Genomic DNA, 16,594 nt, shown 5'->3' with positions numbered 1-16,594 from the left:
AGCCTAGTGGGCCTGTCTAACTTGAGTCAAACTAAACAAATGGGTCGTTGTGCAGACCTCAATAAAAAAAACATGGGCTGGTGTGTTAGAAATGGCAGGGACAATTTTTGGTCCCAGTCCGCCCCTGATTAACCAACATCATGTTATTTCAAGTTATCCCTCTGGAGCACAATATCACATTTTTTAAAAGGATGCCTACATTGGTTTGAGTTTATTTTTTATTTTTACAGGGTCAGTGCACATTAATCAACGTTTCAGTGAAAGTGCCGGGTTTAGCCAGCCGGCTAATTTTCAACTGCAGTCCCTGGGGAGGTTATTAAAAACAATTACAATACAGACAATCATTGAGCAGTGAGCACACACAGAGCAACATAGGACAAGCAAGACATAGCATGCAGACAGAGCAACATAGCACAAAAAGCAATGGTTATAGGTTACGCCTATCCTGAAGAAAAAAATCCTTTAATAGTCAAGGTAAATTACTGTTCAAGAAACTGTGACCTACTGTATAAACTGAATACAGTAGAGTACCGTAAATTACATTGCACTGTTGGGGAACAAATCTAAGTCCGGGAAATCTTTGACGTATTATGGACATTACTGTAAAAAAAACGAGGAAACAATACGTAAAAAATACCATAATAAAAATACGGAAATCACAGTAGCCTTTCACTCACCGTATTTGTGAATATTCACAATAGAATGCCACAAAAAAAACACACGGGCAACAAAATCAAAGCACATGTTTTGAAACAAGAGAGAAAACATTATTTGCTAATTATTTTTATGTTAGATTTTATTCTTAGTTAATTGGTAACTGTTTTGTTATTTTATATGCATTACTTTGTTTGTGGCAGTGCTGTTTTATTTTTTAGAAAAAAACATACAATCAGAAAGGCACCTCATACAAATAAATTATTTTTCATTGTAAATCAAGCACACACAAAATACTTCAAACATGTCTCCCTCATCCCTCACAATAAATTACAGTACCTGTAAGGGTACTGTCAATGGATTACAGTAACAGCATTGGTACTGTAAAACTGTTTTATTTGCGGTAACTTATTGGCAGCAAATTACCTGTAAGTTCCTGTAAAACAATGGTAAAGAATATTATATTTCCCAGCATGCTGTCTGCAGATTTTGAAATTGTTTGTAATATCTGTGTTTTGCATGTACATCGATAGACTGATTAATCTTATGATACACAAAGATAAATACCATGCATATTTCTAAACTAATCAAATCAAAAAATGTTCAATCATTACTGATATGGTTGTTCCAGTTTAAATGGTTAGGTAGTCACCTCACAATGTTCCTAACCCTGACAGTCTTTCTGAATGCAGGTTGTGGTTTATAAATTGGTGCCAACAGATATGGCAGCTCTGCTTCTAGCTCTTAATCAGCTCTTTAAAATCCAGTTCCAACTGTTCAGAGCTGCCCTTCATAATGTCATTAAAACCCACATGGACTACAATAGGATCGATTTCCGTGTCCTGACGTAGTACATTCAGGATCAGCTTTGTAATGTAATTTACTCGAGCTCCGAGATAGGACTTTGTTTTTGCACCAGGAACGGTCACATTTCTTACCATGGAGCTGCCAAAAATCACAGCTGGCGAGAAGGATAAGGAAATCCGCCTACTCCCACGCTTCACAGGATTCGGAGAACCGTTTATGTACGGGCGAGAGGCAGGATAACTTGAGTCCGTTGCTCCCGCTCAACCTAGATCAGGGACGGAAGGTTGCCGATGACGACTTCGAAATCGTAGTAGTAGGACAGCGAAACTATTCGTTGTTTGTATCCGCTCCGGGCCTCTCGATGGGAGTGTAGACTTTTTTGCGGGAAGCCGCCGTCTTCGGCTTCCACGGCTCGTGACATGCAACTATTGTTGATTGCCTTGCTCTTCTTGCTGTGCTCCTTCTACTCCGCTATCAAATGGGGAGCTCCGGGCAACAACGGCCAGTCGGATAACGACAAAGATTGAACTGTATCCAACAAGCGTGAATGCCATCCAGCCACCGGCATACTCTGTGTGATCCGGTTTGTCCCGAAACAAAGCACGGTAGATACAGCTCCTATAGCGCTGGAACTGTTCATATATTTCTTCAGACAAAGAGGGCTCTATTGCAAAATGCTTCTGGTACTAACTGTGTTAGCTTGATGGCTAGCAGCTTAGCCAGGTCCCAAGCTGATGTGGTGTTGTCCCAGGTTGTGTACACTCTTTGGCTGTCCCGATAGGAGAATCCTTTTGGGTTCCAGGTAGAATCCTTTTGGTTTCCCATAAGGACCTTCTGTGGAAAGGGGTCTACCTGGAACCCAAAAGGATTCTTCAAAGGATGTTCCTATGGGGACAGCCGAAGAACCCTTAAAGGATTTAGATAGCACTTTTTTTCTAAGAGTGTAGGTCGTCTTCCAACTGTTCAGCCCACCTGGCTCTCGGTCTTCCTCTTGGACGTGGCCAGTTTGGGGAAGGCTCCTTGAGGATCAGGGCAGGCTTCAGAGGTGGGTTTGATCTGACCGGGTGACCGAACAGTCAGACGCGGTAGGCTCTGACCAGGGAGGAGACATGGGTCAGTCTTTTTCGTATTGTGGAGTTTGAGATGTGGTTCAGCCATGTGATGCCCAGTATGTGGATGAGGCACTTGTAGTCAAAGGTGTCCATACGACGTGTGAGATCCAGGGTGGTCCATGACTGATCCATACATCAGGATGGAGATGACCAGGCTATTGTATATGCAACATTTTGTTTTCAGAAGCAAGTTTGTTTTTACCAGATGATGTCTAGGTTGGCCGCCGATAAATAGGTGAATGTCAGCATTGCTCCTGCAGTTAGGTGTTTAATGTGCTTCCAAGGTAGCAGAATGTAGGAACAACGGAGACATGGTGGGTGTCCACAACAGGGCTGGTTGGAGGGGATGCGATGTCGCTGAAAGATTGGATTTTAGTCCTGTCCCAGCTGATCATGAGGCCGATGTTGATAGGTCTCCTCATTCATGATCTCAAGGGAAAGGTGTGTGATGTCCAAGAGCTCCTAACTGGAAGCCCCATGTGAACCAAGGCTGCCTGGGCCAACGGGGTCTCACAAGAATCAATAGTAAGCCCTTGCGGCGCACCAACTTCAAGGTGGGCTGAATCGGAGCCACTGGCAGAAACTTGTAAAAGAAGTTCAGAGGCCACTGGTGCGCCTGAGAGAGATAAAAGATTTTAGGGGCAAGCCAAGTTTATGAGGGAGAGAGACAGAGTCTCTCCATCTGTTGATGCACGCTACCACTGACATACTGTCAGTTCTGACGAGCATAAGCCGGCCTGACAAAAACAGGGGCAGGCGCCTCAGCGGCAGATACCACAGGTAACTGACATGCAGTGCGCTCTGCATCATTGTCCATACCCCCCAAATTCCTGTATGCAACCAGTGGTGCAAAGTACTTAAATAAAAAATAGTTTTAACCTGTTTGGGCTGCAGGGGCAGTATTGAGTAGCCAGATAAAAGGTGCCCATTTCAAACGGCCTCGTACTCAATTCTTGCTCGTACAATATGCATATTATTATTACTATTGGATAGAAAACACTCTCTAGTTTCTAAAACCGTTTGAATTATATCTGTGAGTAAAACAACTCATTTGGCACAAACTTCCTGACCAGGAAGTGGAAAGTCTGAAAACTATGCTCTGTTCTAGGTCCTGCCTATAAATGGGCATGATACGTATTAGTATACATGCATGTCATACACCTTCCCCTAGATGTCAAGAGGCAGTGAGAGAAGAAATGGAGTGTTTAACTTGGTCTGAGTTGGAATAAATCCTCTTGGAATGACGTGTCACCCATTTCCTGTTTTCAGGAAGGCGCGAGAAGGAACCGGTGATTGCCTTCTGAAAAGCTGTCGTTATAGGCGACTAATATCTCCGGCTTTGATTTTATTTTAAACATGTGACAATATCATCGTAGAGTATGTTTTTTCAATATAGATTTATTAGATTATTGAAATTTATTCGGGACGTTAGGCATGTTGCGTTGTGTGCCTTTGTTCAGGAAGGAGAGCTTTGCGCCACTTGGCTAGTGCGCTTGCTAATTCAAGGGGGAAAAAGGACGTTCTAAATCCAAACAACGATTGTTCTTGACAAAGGACCTCTTGTACAACATTCTGATGGAAGCTCATCAAAAGTAGGACCCATTTTATGATGCTATTTCATATATCTGTCGAACTGTGTACTATTAGTTTTGCGCCCAGGTTTTGGGCACTCGCTCGCCATAACGTAAGCCTTAAGTCGTAATGAAGTTATTTTTAGAATTCTAACACGGCGATTGCATTAAGAAAAAAAAAAGAAAAAAGTATCAGAAAAATATCCAGACGTTGTGGGAAAAATATGCTACATTAGCACAATGGATATTTAGATGCTACTATTTACTTGTGACGCTATGCTAGCCTATGCTAGTCAGCTTTTTTTACTGGTGCGGGTGCTCCCGGACCCGGGTTTGTGAGGAAGTAGAGGCTAACTAACCAAGAACCAAACAAACTAACCAACAAACAACTTCATCAGATGACAGTCTTATAACATGTTATTCAATAAATCTATGTTTTGTTCGAAAAATTTGCATATTTCAGGTATAAATCATAGTTTACATTGCAGCTACAATCAGAAATTGCACCGAAAGCAGCCATAATAATTACAGACACCAACGTCAAATACCTAAATACTCAAATACTCACTCATACTACTAATGTGTGAAAGTTAAATTTTTCTAAAAACTATATTTTGAATTTCGCGCCCTGCCCTTGAAGTGGCTGTTGTCATATTGTGGCCGGCCTCGGGCTTGCAGCCAGAAGAAGTTAAAGTACTATTTAGTACTATAGTACTATTCAATAAATCTATGTTTTGTTCGAAAAATGTGCATATTTCAGGTATAAATTTTAGTTTACATTGCAATCAGAAATTGCACCGAAAGCAGCCATAATAATTACAGACACCAACGTCAAATACCTAAATACTCATCATAAAACATTTCTGGAAAATACATGGTGTACAGCAAATGAAAGACAGGCATCTTGTGATTCCAGCCAATATTTCCGATTTATTAAGTGTTTTACAGCGAAAACACAATAGAGTGTTATATTAGCTTACCACAATAGCCAGAAACACAAGCCATTCCCCAGTAGTAAAAGTTAGCGATCGTGACAAACCGGCAAAAGATATATCATTTTTGACTAACCTTGATAAGCTTCATCAGATGACAGTCCTATAACATCAGGTTATACATACACTTATGTTTTGTTCGAAAATGTGCATATTTAGAGCTGAAATCAGTGGTTATACATTGTGCTAAGGTAGCATCTTTTTCCCACGACGTCCGGATATTTTTCTGACACTTTTTCTGACACACATATTCTGACCAAATGACTATTCATAAACATAACTAAAAAATACATGTTGTATAGGAAATGATAGATACACTAGTTCTTAATGCAATCGCCGTGTTAGAATTCTAAAAATAACTTCATTACGACATCCAGCTTAGGTATAGCGAGAGAGTACCCAAAAGCTGGGTGCAAACGACTAGCACAACATGTTCGACAGATATATGAAATAGCATCATAAAATGGGTCCTACTTTTGCTGATCTTTCATCAGAATGTTGTACAAGGGGTCCTTTGTCTGGAACAATCGTTGTTTGGATTTAGAACGGGCTTTTTCCCTCTCGATTTAGCAAGCACACTTGCCAAGTGGCGCGAATCTCTCCATGTCAACAAACGGGAGAGAACGGAACATGGCAAAACTCCCGAAAAAATTTCAATAATCTGATTAAACTATATTGAAAAAACATACTTTACGATGATATTGTCACATGTATCAAATAAAATCAAAGCCGGAGATATTAGTCGTCCATAACGGCAGCTTATCAGAGGCAAATCCAGGTCCCTCCTTGAGCTCTCCAGAAAACAGGAAACTGGTGACAAGTCATGACAAGAGCTATGATTCGAGTCCAGATCAAGTTACACACTCAATTTCTTCTCTCACTGCTTGTCAACATCTAGTGAAAGACGTATGAAGTGCATCTAAACGAATAAATAACAAGGACTTTAATAGGCAGCCCCTAGAAGAGTGCATCGATTTCAGATTTTCCACTTCCTGTCAGGAAGTTTGCTACAAAAGGAGTTCTGTTTTACTCACAGATATAATTCAAACGGTTTTAGAAACTAGAGAGTGTTGTCTATCCAATAGTAATAATAATATGCATATTGTACGAGCAAGAATTGAGTACGAGGCCGTTTAAATTGGGCACGATTTTTCCCCAAAGTGAAAACAGCGCCCTCTGTCCTCAACAGGATAACTCACAAGATACAATCCATGGAAGCCCACTGAAAATAGCAGAGGGTCGCACCACTGGGCCATGGCTGGTGGGCCTGACATTGACAACCGAAGCGACCGGCTTAGGCTGTCAGATGCATCCAGGTGAGAGATTGGCACTCAGCGCTGGAAGGCCCTCATCAACAATAGCTCCACGGGAACAACTTCTCTCAAAGAAGCCATCATCCCCAGTAGGCATAGGCATTGGCAAAAATGCACTGTGACGCAGCCAAAATTTAGCTAAGCAGTGCCGGAACCCAGACACCCTCCTTGGGGACAGAAAAATTGCAATATGCGTCGCAATCTAGCTCGAGACACAGAAATGGAATGCGCTGAGATGAAGTCAGACAGTTCTTTTTCTGGTTTCCTATGAAGCCTAGAGACTTAATACGGGACAGTAGCATGGATGAGTGAAACACTATCACCAGTCAATCGCTGTAATAGCCAGGCAGTTTGTGAGCATTCTGGGTTTGTAAACTCTGAGGTGCTTGTTAAGGGTACGTAGGTCTAAAATGGGACACGAAGTCCCATCACTTTTCCTAACCAGGAATACCGTCTGTATCAGCCATCCTGGATCTTCGACATGGGAACCACTCAAATTGCCTGCGTCTGGGGACAGGGGGATATTTCCTGAAGCCTTGCGAACTGTCAACGATGATGCTGCAGACGCATGGGGCGCAGACAACAAATTGTATCCTGTTCCCTGACGTCACTGTTCACATGATCCAGGGTGACACTGCGCTTGCAAGCCATTGGTCAAAATAGACACCGCAACTCTTGTGAAGTGCGAGCTGAAGGGTCGGGACGCCACATTGTGTACTGGGTGAGATTGGTTCTTCTTCCATTTCCACCAAAACCGTGTGTCCGAAAATGGAAAAGGGTACTTTTAATCGAACTCACATGCAGGAGACAACACTTTTAACGCTCCTGAACAATGTGGAACCCGATGTTCCAAGGTTTGCCTAAAGCCAGGCCCACTCTGTGTACTCTTTGCCGTACCCTGATTGGCCATGCCACTTGAAGTTAATATTGTCACAACGAGCCTGACTGGGTTTAGATGGTAAGATGTGTTCCAGTAACCAATTGGCACCCAGCGCTTCCCAAACGTGTTAATGAAGGGTCCGGTTCCACCTCTGTGATCCAGTCCTTCGTGCACTTTCGAGACCGGTCTAGCTAAACATGCGCTGCATACCATGCTAGCCAGGTTGGCTCACTCCCCGAGGTGAGCTAGCTATTGCTAACTATTCATGCCTCCCCATGATGGAGTTTCTGGGTAGCTCTCTTGTTTAGTACACATAGCGTTAACCTGTTGGGGATGGGGGCGCTGTTTAGACTATTTATGCTAATGTGGCTAATTTTTTAAACGGCTTCCCACAAAATCCTTGATCGTACAATATGCATATTATTATTATTATTGGATAGAAAACAGTCTATAGTTTCTATAGGAGTTGAAATTTTGTCTCTAAGTGGAACAGAGCCCATTCTACAGCAATTTCCCTGACATGGAGTCAGATTTGAGAAACGTTGGCCACTTTTCTGAAGTCATTTAAACGGGCACTGTCGTTGCTATGACTATACGGACACTTCTTACGTCTTCCCCTGGATGCCTTTACGTGATGACGATTCCAACGGGCTCGATTGCTCGTTCACAGGCACTACAAATGAAAAAAACCTTTAGCTAGCAAGTCTTTTCTTGCTGCGTAACGCGCGTGGAAGACACCGACCCTCTCCTGTTCCAAGCATTAGTTTAGCCTGTTATATTTCTCCGGTCATCTTTTCACTCGTTATAGGAGTTACAAACATCACAAAGTAGTTAATTTAAAGCGTTTTATAGCAATTTATATCCGTTTAGTGCGATTTTGGGACATTTATTTTTGCAACGATGTGAAAAGTTGGGAACGCTTTTCAGTTCATCCCGAACGTAGTTGACATTTCCACATGGCAAGAGGACAGCTTTCCACCAAAAGACGATTTCTCCCAAGAAAGGATCCTTTGCCCAAGATACTGATGGAAGAACAGCTCAAGGTAGGACATTTTTATTATGATAAATCGTGTTTCTGTCGAAACATTTTAGTGGCTTAGGACGCCATGTTTTTTGACGTAGCTTCGCTTGGCGCAAACTGTATTGAAAAGTAAGGATAAATTAAAAAATGTAATAACGCAATTGTATTAAGAATTAAATTGTCTATCAATCCCTGTCCACCCTATATTTTTTAGTCACGTTTATGAGTATTTATGTATAAGAGTAGATCACTGTCTAAGTGGCGCAAGGACAAATTCTGACCAGCTGAGTTACATTTCACATTGTCTAACCATGATTTTGGTGGCTAAATATAAACATTTTCGATCAAACTGTATATGCATGTTGTAATGTGATGTTACAGGAGTGTCATCGGAAGAATTCTGAGAAGGTTAGTGAAAAAATTAATATCTTTTGGCGATGTTGACTTTTATCGCTCACTTTGGCTAGAATCAATGCTGGGCTGCTAATTGCTATGTGCTAAGCTAATATAACGATTTATTGTGTTTTCGCTGTAAGACACTTAGAAAATCTGAAATATTGTCTGTATTCACAGGATCTGTGTCTTTCGATTCGTGTATGCTGTGTATTTTTACGAAATGTTTGATGATTAGTAGTTAGGTAAACACGTTGCTCATTGTAATTATTCTAGTCCATTTGTGATGGTGGGTGCAATTGTAAACTATGCCATATACCTGAAATATGCACTTTTTTCTAACAAAACCTATCCCATACCATAAATATGTTATCAGACTGTCATCTAATGAGTTTTTTTGTTGGTTAGGGGCTATAAATATCTTAGTTTAGCCGAATTGGTGATGGCTACTGGTGTTGGTGGACAAATAAAAGATGGTGGAATATGCTAATGTGTTTTTAGGTAATAGATGTACATCTTTACATATTGTGTCTTCCCTGTAAAACATTTTAAAAATCGGAAATGTTGACTGGATTCATAAGATCTGTGTCTTTCATTAGCTGTATTGGACTTTAATGTGTGAAAGTTAAATATTTTAAAAAAATATTTTTTTTGAATTTCGCGGCACTGGTTTTTCAGTGGGGGGGGGGGGGGTGTGCCGCTAGCGCCACGCTGATCCTAGACAGGTTAACACTTCTTATGGCTGCAAGGGGCAGCACTGAGTAACCTGGAAAGAGGTGGCCATTTCAAACGGCCTCCTACTCAATTCTTGCTCGTACAATATGCATATTATCATTTCTATTGGATAGAAAACACTCTCTAGTTTCTTAAACCGTTTGAATTATTTCTCTAAGTGAACCAGAACTCTTTCTGCAACCCATTTCCTATCCGGAAGTGAGATTTCCAAATGCGAGGTCTTTTTTCAAGAGCTTGTCTATAAAAGGGCATGTCACTTGGGACCATAGAAACACGTCATACACCTTCCCCTGGGTGTCATGCGGAAGTGAGAGCAGAAAGGACTTGAATATCTCGTTCTGGGATTGAATACAGCCTCTTGGAGTGAGAGGTCCGCCATAATCTTTTTTCCGAAGGCGCGAAGTTGGACCTTGAATTGCCTCCTGGAAAACCGTCGTTATAGGTGAATATAATCTCCGGCTTCGATTTTACTTGATACATGTCACAATATCATCCTAAAGTATGTTTTTTCAATATAGTTTAATTATATTATTGAAATTTATTCGGGACTTTAGACGTGATGCGTTGGAAGAATTTTTTCAAGAAGGAGAGGTTAGCGCCGCACGGCCAGTGTGCTTGCTAATTCAAGAGGGAAATAGTTCGTTCTGGATCCAAACAAAGACCGTTCTGGACAATGGACCCCTTTACAACATTCTGATGGAAGATCAACAAAGATAAGGACCCAATTTGGGATGCTATTTCAGATATCTGTCGAGCTGTGCTATCGCTACCGATTACTTGGAATCAATGCTGTTGTGTGTTAGCCATTGCAGTAAGCTAATATAACGATATATTGTGTTTTCGCTGTAAAACACTTAAAAAATCGGAAATATTATCTGTATTCACAAGATCTTTGTCTTTCATTTTGCTATACACCATATATTTTTCTGAAATGTTTTTTGATAAGTAATTAGGTAGTTGACGTTGGTGTCTGTATTTACTCTGGCTACTAGCGTGCTATTTCTGACTGTAGCTATGATGGTAGCATCAAATATGCACATTTTTCGAACAAAATATAGATTTATTGTGTAACATGTTATAGGACTGTCATCTGAGGAAGTTGTTTCTAGGTTTGTTTGGTTGGATCTTGGTTAGTTAGGTTGGCTTTGTGCATGCTACCTGTGCTGTGAAAAATGTCTGTCCTCTTTTGTATTTGGTGGTGAACTAACATAAATATACGTGGTGTTTTTGCTGTAAAACATTTTAAAAATCGGACACGTTGGCTGGATTAACAAGATTTTTTTATCTTTCAAATGCTGTATTGGACTTGTTAATGTGTGAAAGTTAAATATAAAAAAAAAATAGATTTTGAATTTCGCGCCCTACAATTGAGCTGGATGTTGTCATAAGTGTACCGACATCGGGCTTGCAGCCCAAACAGGTTAAGTCCCTTGGTTATTCTAAATGGAACGTGCTGCACTTAAAGAGTCTAGCTAGCCTAGCTTAGCCTAAAAAGCATCCTGGCTAACGTCGGCCCTATGAAGTGTCTAGTGATACAGGTTATGGGTTATAGAGGCAATTCGTTGTTGATAGCAGAGTCGAGAGAACGAGCAGGGTTGGACACTATCCCACACACATTAAAAATAGACACAGGGAAATAGTTATTAATAGCTAGTTCACCTCTGCGAGTTAGCCAACCTGGCTAGCACGCTATCCAAAATTTGGTTAGCTAGACCTGTCTCAAAAGTCCACAAAGGACTGGATCACCGAGGTGGAACCGGACCCTTCATTAACACGTTTGGTAAGAGACGCACGCGGTGCTTGACCTAGCAGACACAGGAGGCAGGGGGTACAAACTGAATATGGCCACCCTCTCTTCTCAAGTAGCCTCCCGTAGAGCACACAGGAGCTGGGTTGGGCATGAGAGGGCACACAGGAGCTGGGTTGGGCATGAGAGGGCACACAGGAGCCGGGTTGGGCACGAGCATGTGATCAAATGAAGCTTCGGACGTCATCGATGACGTACTTCTGATAAATTGATACAAATTGATACACATATTCAATTGTCATTTCTTGAGTAAAAGTACTAAGTTAAAGTAAAAGCTATACATCAAATTCCTTATATTAAGCAAACCAGAGGGCACTATTTTCTTGTTTTAAAATTTACGGAAAGAAACAGCATTTGTGTTTACTGAGTCTGCCAGATCAGAAGCAGTAGGGATGACAACGCATTATATTGATAGGTGTGTGAATTGGACCATATTGCTGTTCTGTCTGAGCATTCAAAATGTAACGAGTACTTTTGGGTGTCATGGAAAATGTATGAGAGTAAAAAGTACATATTTTCTTTAAGAATGTAGTGGAGTAAAAGTAAAAGTACAGATACCCCCCAAAACAATTTAAGTAGTACTTTACACCACTGGTAATACTAATGTATTAGATACCCTCTTGAAATAGTTGATGAAATCAGTAACAGTAACATTTGCGGAATCAGTATAGCCCTTGACACAGTCTCTCTCCATCTCCCTCTAATCATAATGCCATATTGGCCCATTTATATTCTACTTTGTTCCCAGCTTTCTTTGCTGCCAGGGGGCTGAGTTCATTCTTCGACTAATCCAGCCAAACACACACACACGTACGCACTCACACACACAAATTTCTCTGTTAAAACTCGAGTCTGCCAGAAATATCATGAGGAATAACTGGAATATTCTCAAGCAATCAATGTGACAGGTGAGTGCTGGATTCGTAAGCAATTCCAATTTTATGGTAATCCTAATGGGAATGCAGTTACTGCAGCAAAAACATGGAGCGCAAAGAGTAATTAAAAGGTGTTGTGAAGCGGAAACGGAGACAGAAAACGAAATGAAGTGGGTTGAAAACAACATGAAGTTGACAGAATGAAACAAATCACACATCATAGTGTCTGTCATACTTTAGTTGAATGGATTTGGGACTTAATCCTTGGGTGGTGTTCGGGTCTGTGGCACCCATTTTCAATGTTTACTAAAAGAAAAATGATACGATGAATAATTTTTTCAACTTGACACTCGTTGACCTTGGCTCATTTTCTGTAAAGAAACGTTTTCATTGTGCACACACTGCACCCCCCTACACATTTATACTACATATGTGATGTCCGGGTCCACTGGACCCAAGGGTAATACATTTGTGGAAAAGTGTGTGTGTGTGTGTGTGTAGGTGAATGCAAGTAAAAATGAAAGAAAAAAGTTTGCTGTGTGCCTTCACTCTGTCTTCCTCCTCCCTGGGCCTGCTGTTTCAACATAGCACAAAGAACCTGTCTGTCTCACTGCCTGTCTGCCTGTCTCCTGCTTTTCTCGCACTCTTTACCCTTTGGAGTGTGTGAAACTATACACAATGTCTTGCGGGAACCTGCACAATGTTATTACAATACATTATTTTGAACCATTGTAAAACCAAATCTCTATTTTCCCACACTGTACCCCAGCCAGGTGCCAATTGGGAGAGGGACACAACGAATAAATAGCTTTGCATGTGTGGCTCCTTACCACAATCAATCAGTATGGCAAAAATAATCTCTGCTCATAGGGCCTTTTTTTTGCAGAGAGAAGCTAGTGTGGAAGGAGATGATGAATTTTCATAATATGAAGATAATGTCACTGTCAATTTGGAGTCTGACAGTGAGTTGGAAGAAGAGGATGAGATTGACCCTCAGCCAGACCAAGGACCAGCCCATCAGCAGCCAGCCCCAGGACCACCCCGTCAGCAACCAGCTCATCAGCAGCCTGCATGAGAAATATGGATGTAAAAAAATTGCAAAATTGAATAGTCTTCTTGCCCAAGGAATGAACCACCCCACATGGCTGCCAATGTGATAAGGATGCAACCAGGGCCAACATGGATGGCGTATACTCATGTGCAGGACATAAAAGTCTGCTTTTGAACTGTTCATCCCAGACACCATCCAGAAAATCAATCTGGACTGCAATAATTTGGAGGGAAGGCGTGTTTTGGAGAGAGATGGAAAGGGATGGACCAATCAATCAATCAAGTTTATTTTATATAGCCCTTCGTACATCAGCTAATATTTCGAAGTGCTGTACAGAAACCCAGCCTAAAACCCCAAACAGCAAGCAATGCAGGTGTAGAAGCACGGTGGCTAGGAAAAACTCCCTAGAAAAGCCAAAACCTAGGAAGAAACCTAGAGAGGAACCAGGCTATGAGGGGTGGCCAGTCCTCCTCTGGCTGTGCCGGGTGGAGATTATAACAGAACTATGCCAAGATGTTCAAAACATCTTGGGGGGGCCAACCCAGACAGGAAGATCACGTCAGTAACTCAACCCACTCAAGTGACGCACCCTTCCTAGGGACGGCATGAAAGAGCACCAGTAAGCCAGTGACTCAGCCCCTGTAATAGGGTTAGAGGCAGAGAATCCCAATGGAGAGAGGGGAACCGGCCAGGCAGAGACAGCAAGGGCGGTTCGTTGCTCCAGAGCCTTTCCGTTCACCTTCACACTCCTGGGCCAGACTACACTCAATCATATGACCTACTGAAGAGATGAGTCTTCAGTAAAGACTTAAAGGTTGAGACTAAGTCTGCGTCTCTCACATGGGTAGGCAGACCGTTCCATAAAAATGGAGATCTATAGGAAAAAGCCCTGCCTCCCGCTGTTTGCTTAGAAATTCTCGGGACAATTAGGAGGCCTGCGTCCTGTGACCGTAGCGTACGTATAGGTATGTACGGCAGGACCAACTCGGAAAGATAGTTAGGAGCAAGCCCAATGACCAAACTCATTTACATGCATACTGTCACAATCGTCTTTTGGAGAGAGTGAGGACCAACATGCAGCGCGTGGAAAGTACATCTTCTTTAATTTTGAAGAGAGAGAAAACAAAACAAATACTATACATAAACTGAAAACAAAACAAAAACGACCGTGAAGCTACAAACGTTAGTGCACAGACAAGCAACAAACATTCAACATAGACAATTCCCCCACAAACAGCTAAAGCCTATGGTTGCCTTAAATATTGCTCCCAATCAGAGACAACAATAACCAGCTGTCTCTAATTGAGACCCAATTCAGGCAACCATAGACTTTCCTAGATACCTACACTCAACCATAGACACAGCTAGACTTCTATACTAAACATAAACCCAACTACTGTAATAAACCCCCTAAACCTTACAACCACCCTAGACACTACAAAAACACATACATTCCCCATGTCACACCCTGACCTAACTAAAATAATTAAGAAAACTAAGGCCAGGGTGTGACACATACTTTGGGGTTCTTATTATTGCTGGATGTTATCAGATCCAATGGGGAATCCACAGATTCCCTGTGGGTTGCAGAAACTGACGTTGAACTTTTCTGTGCATCAATGTCTCTGGAAAACTTCCACATTATTTCCATGATTATCCGCCTCGATAATCGAGACACTAGACCAGCTCGGCAGCAGAGAGACAAGCTAGCTGCAATCAGGTCAGTGTGGGACAAGTAGGTGGACCAGCTTCCCCTGTTTTACAACCCTGGGCCCAATGTTACTGTTGATGAGCAGCTTATGCCATTTAGGGGCCGCCCCCCCCTTCTGGCAGTACATACCCTCTAAACCCACAAAATATGGAATCAAGATCTGGGCTGCCTGTGATGCTGCTTCATCATATGTGTCAAACTTGCAAGTGTATACGAGGAAGCAAAATGGAGGAGCCCCTGAGAAGAACCAAGTGATGCGGGTTGTCCTGGACGTGACACAGGGACTCAACATATGGCATGTGGCCACAACATAACAAGCAATAACTTTTTTACTTTGCACAAGCTGGGACAGGAACTCCTCAAGAGGAAGCTAACGATGGTAGGAACAGTACGAAAAAACAAGCCAGAGCTCACAACTCAACAGTTGATTACACTGAACAGGCCTATCGATTCCTTTAAGTTTTGTGTTCATGGCCGACACGTCCCTAGTGTACTACGTGCCAAGAAAGGCAAAAATATGGTACTCATGAGTAAGCTGCATAGGGATGGGAGAATCTATGGCCAGGAACATCAAAAACGAGAAATCATAATGGATTACAATGCCAAAAAAAGAGGGTTGGACAATTTAGACAAGCTGGTGACTGGCTACAGCTGCAAAATAAGGACCCTAAACTGGACACTTGTGATATTCTTCAACATCTTGGACATATCGGCGTACAACGCGTTTATCATCTGGATGTCGTTGAACCCAGACTGGAACAGAGGGAAGCTCCAGAGGTGACGGCTCTTTCTTGAGGAGCTGGGCAAGGCATTGGTAAGACCTCAAATGTAACATATCCCAATGACCCCAGCTTCTGCAGCCATCGTGAGGAGGATTCAGGAAGAGCATGCTGGTGCCCCATCAGCCCGACCCACAGAACCAGAAATTCCAATACCAGAAGTAAGTGTGAGTGATGTTGTTGCATGTGTGTGTGTCTGACTCTCCTACCTGCTGTGACTATATGAGTGAGTGAGATGTTAGTAAAATTCCTAAGCTAAGTGTTTTCATTCGGTAGCAAAAAGAAGCAGCGCTGCAATGTGTGTGGACCCAAGAAGGACAAGAAGACACAGTACACATGCATCAAGTACAAGAAATACATTTGCAACACACACCCAGTACAACTCTGTCCCTCATGTGGTGTATAAACTGACCTTAATTTGTTTTCAACGGGTCTCATTTATCATTTCCATAAAATACTGGATGTAAAATTTGTTCAGTTCAAAGCAATAAACATCAATAGCGATGGAAACCTTGCTTCATTTATATTTGTTCAAGACAAACATGAATTATTCCACCCATGTCTTCAATATAATTACATTTATTGCGCTTTAAAAAAAAATTGATGTAGCAGAGGTAAATGGGAAATATTAACAATTTATGTTGTCTCTATTGCTTGTAATTGATGTAAGTCAACATCTATGTATTAAGAATTAAGTATTTTTATATAAATTGTTATGGCTGTATTGTTTTGAAAACCCAATAATGTTGTAGGTTTATCAAACATTGGGTGAATAACAAAAACTTGAACACCACACAAGGGTTAATGCCAAGCCCTTTGACTAGTGACCACAGGAGAGTCTGGGGATAAGAGAAGCAGCTTTAGAGTTTAGCTTGAAAGTTTAGCTTTCACAA

At 41.7% G+C, this 16,594-nt stretch overlaps 1 protein-coding gene across 1 annotated transcript in view; it reads left to right on the top strand.

Annotated features, from left to right (window-relative positions):
• Window positions 1-12,116: 12,116 nt before the first annotated feature.
• optc (opticin) overlaps window positions 12,117-16,594 on the top strand; it is a 41,385-nt gene continuing 36,907 nt past the window's right edge. The window contains exon 1 of the mRNA XM_055911881.1: window positions 12,117-12,193. The gene's annotated coding sequence lies outside the window, so the exon portion shown is untranslated. The remainder of the gene's footprint in view (window positions 12,194-16,594) is intronic.

This window comes from Salvelinus fontinalis, chromosome 3 (genome assembly GCF_029448725.1).
Source record: "Salvelinus fontinalis isolate EN_2023a chromosome 3, ASM2944872v1, whole genome shotgun sequence".
In the NCBI taxonomy this organism is placed as follows: domain Eukaryota; kingdom Metazoa; phylum Chordata; class Actinopteri; order Salmoniformes; family Salmonidae; genus Salvelinus; species Salvelinus fontinalis.
Note: the sequence above shows the minus strand (reverse complement) of the source record. Positions and strands in the feature narration are given on the sequence as shown.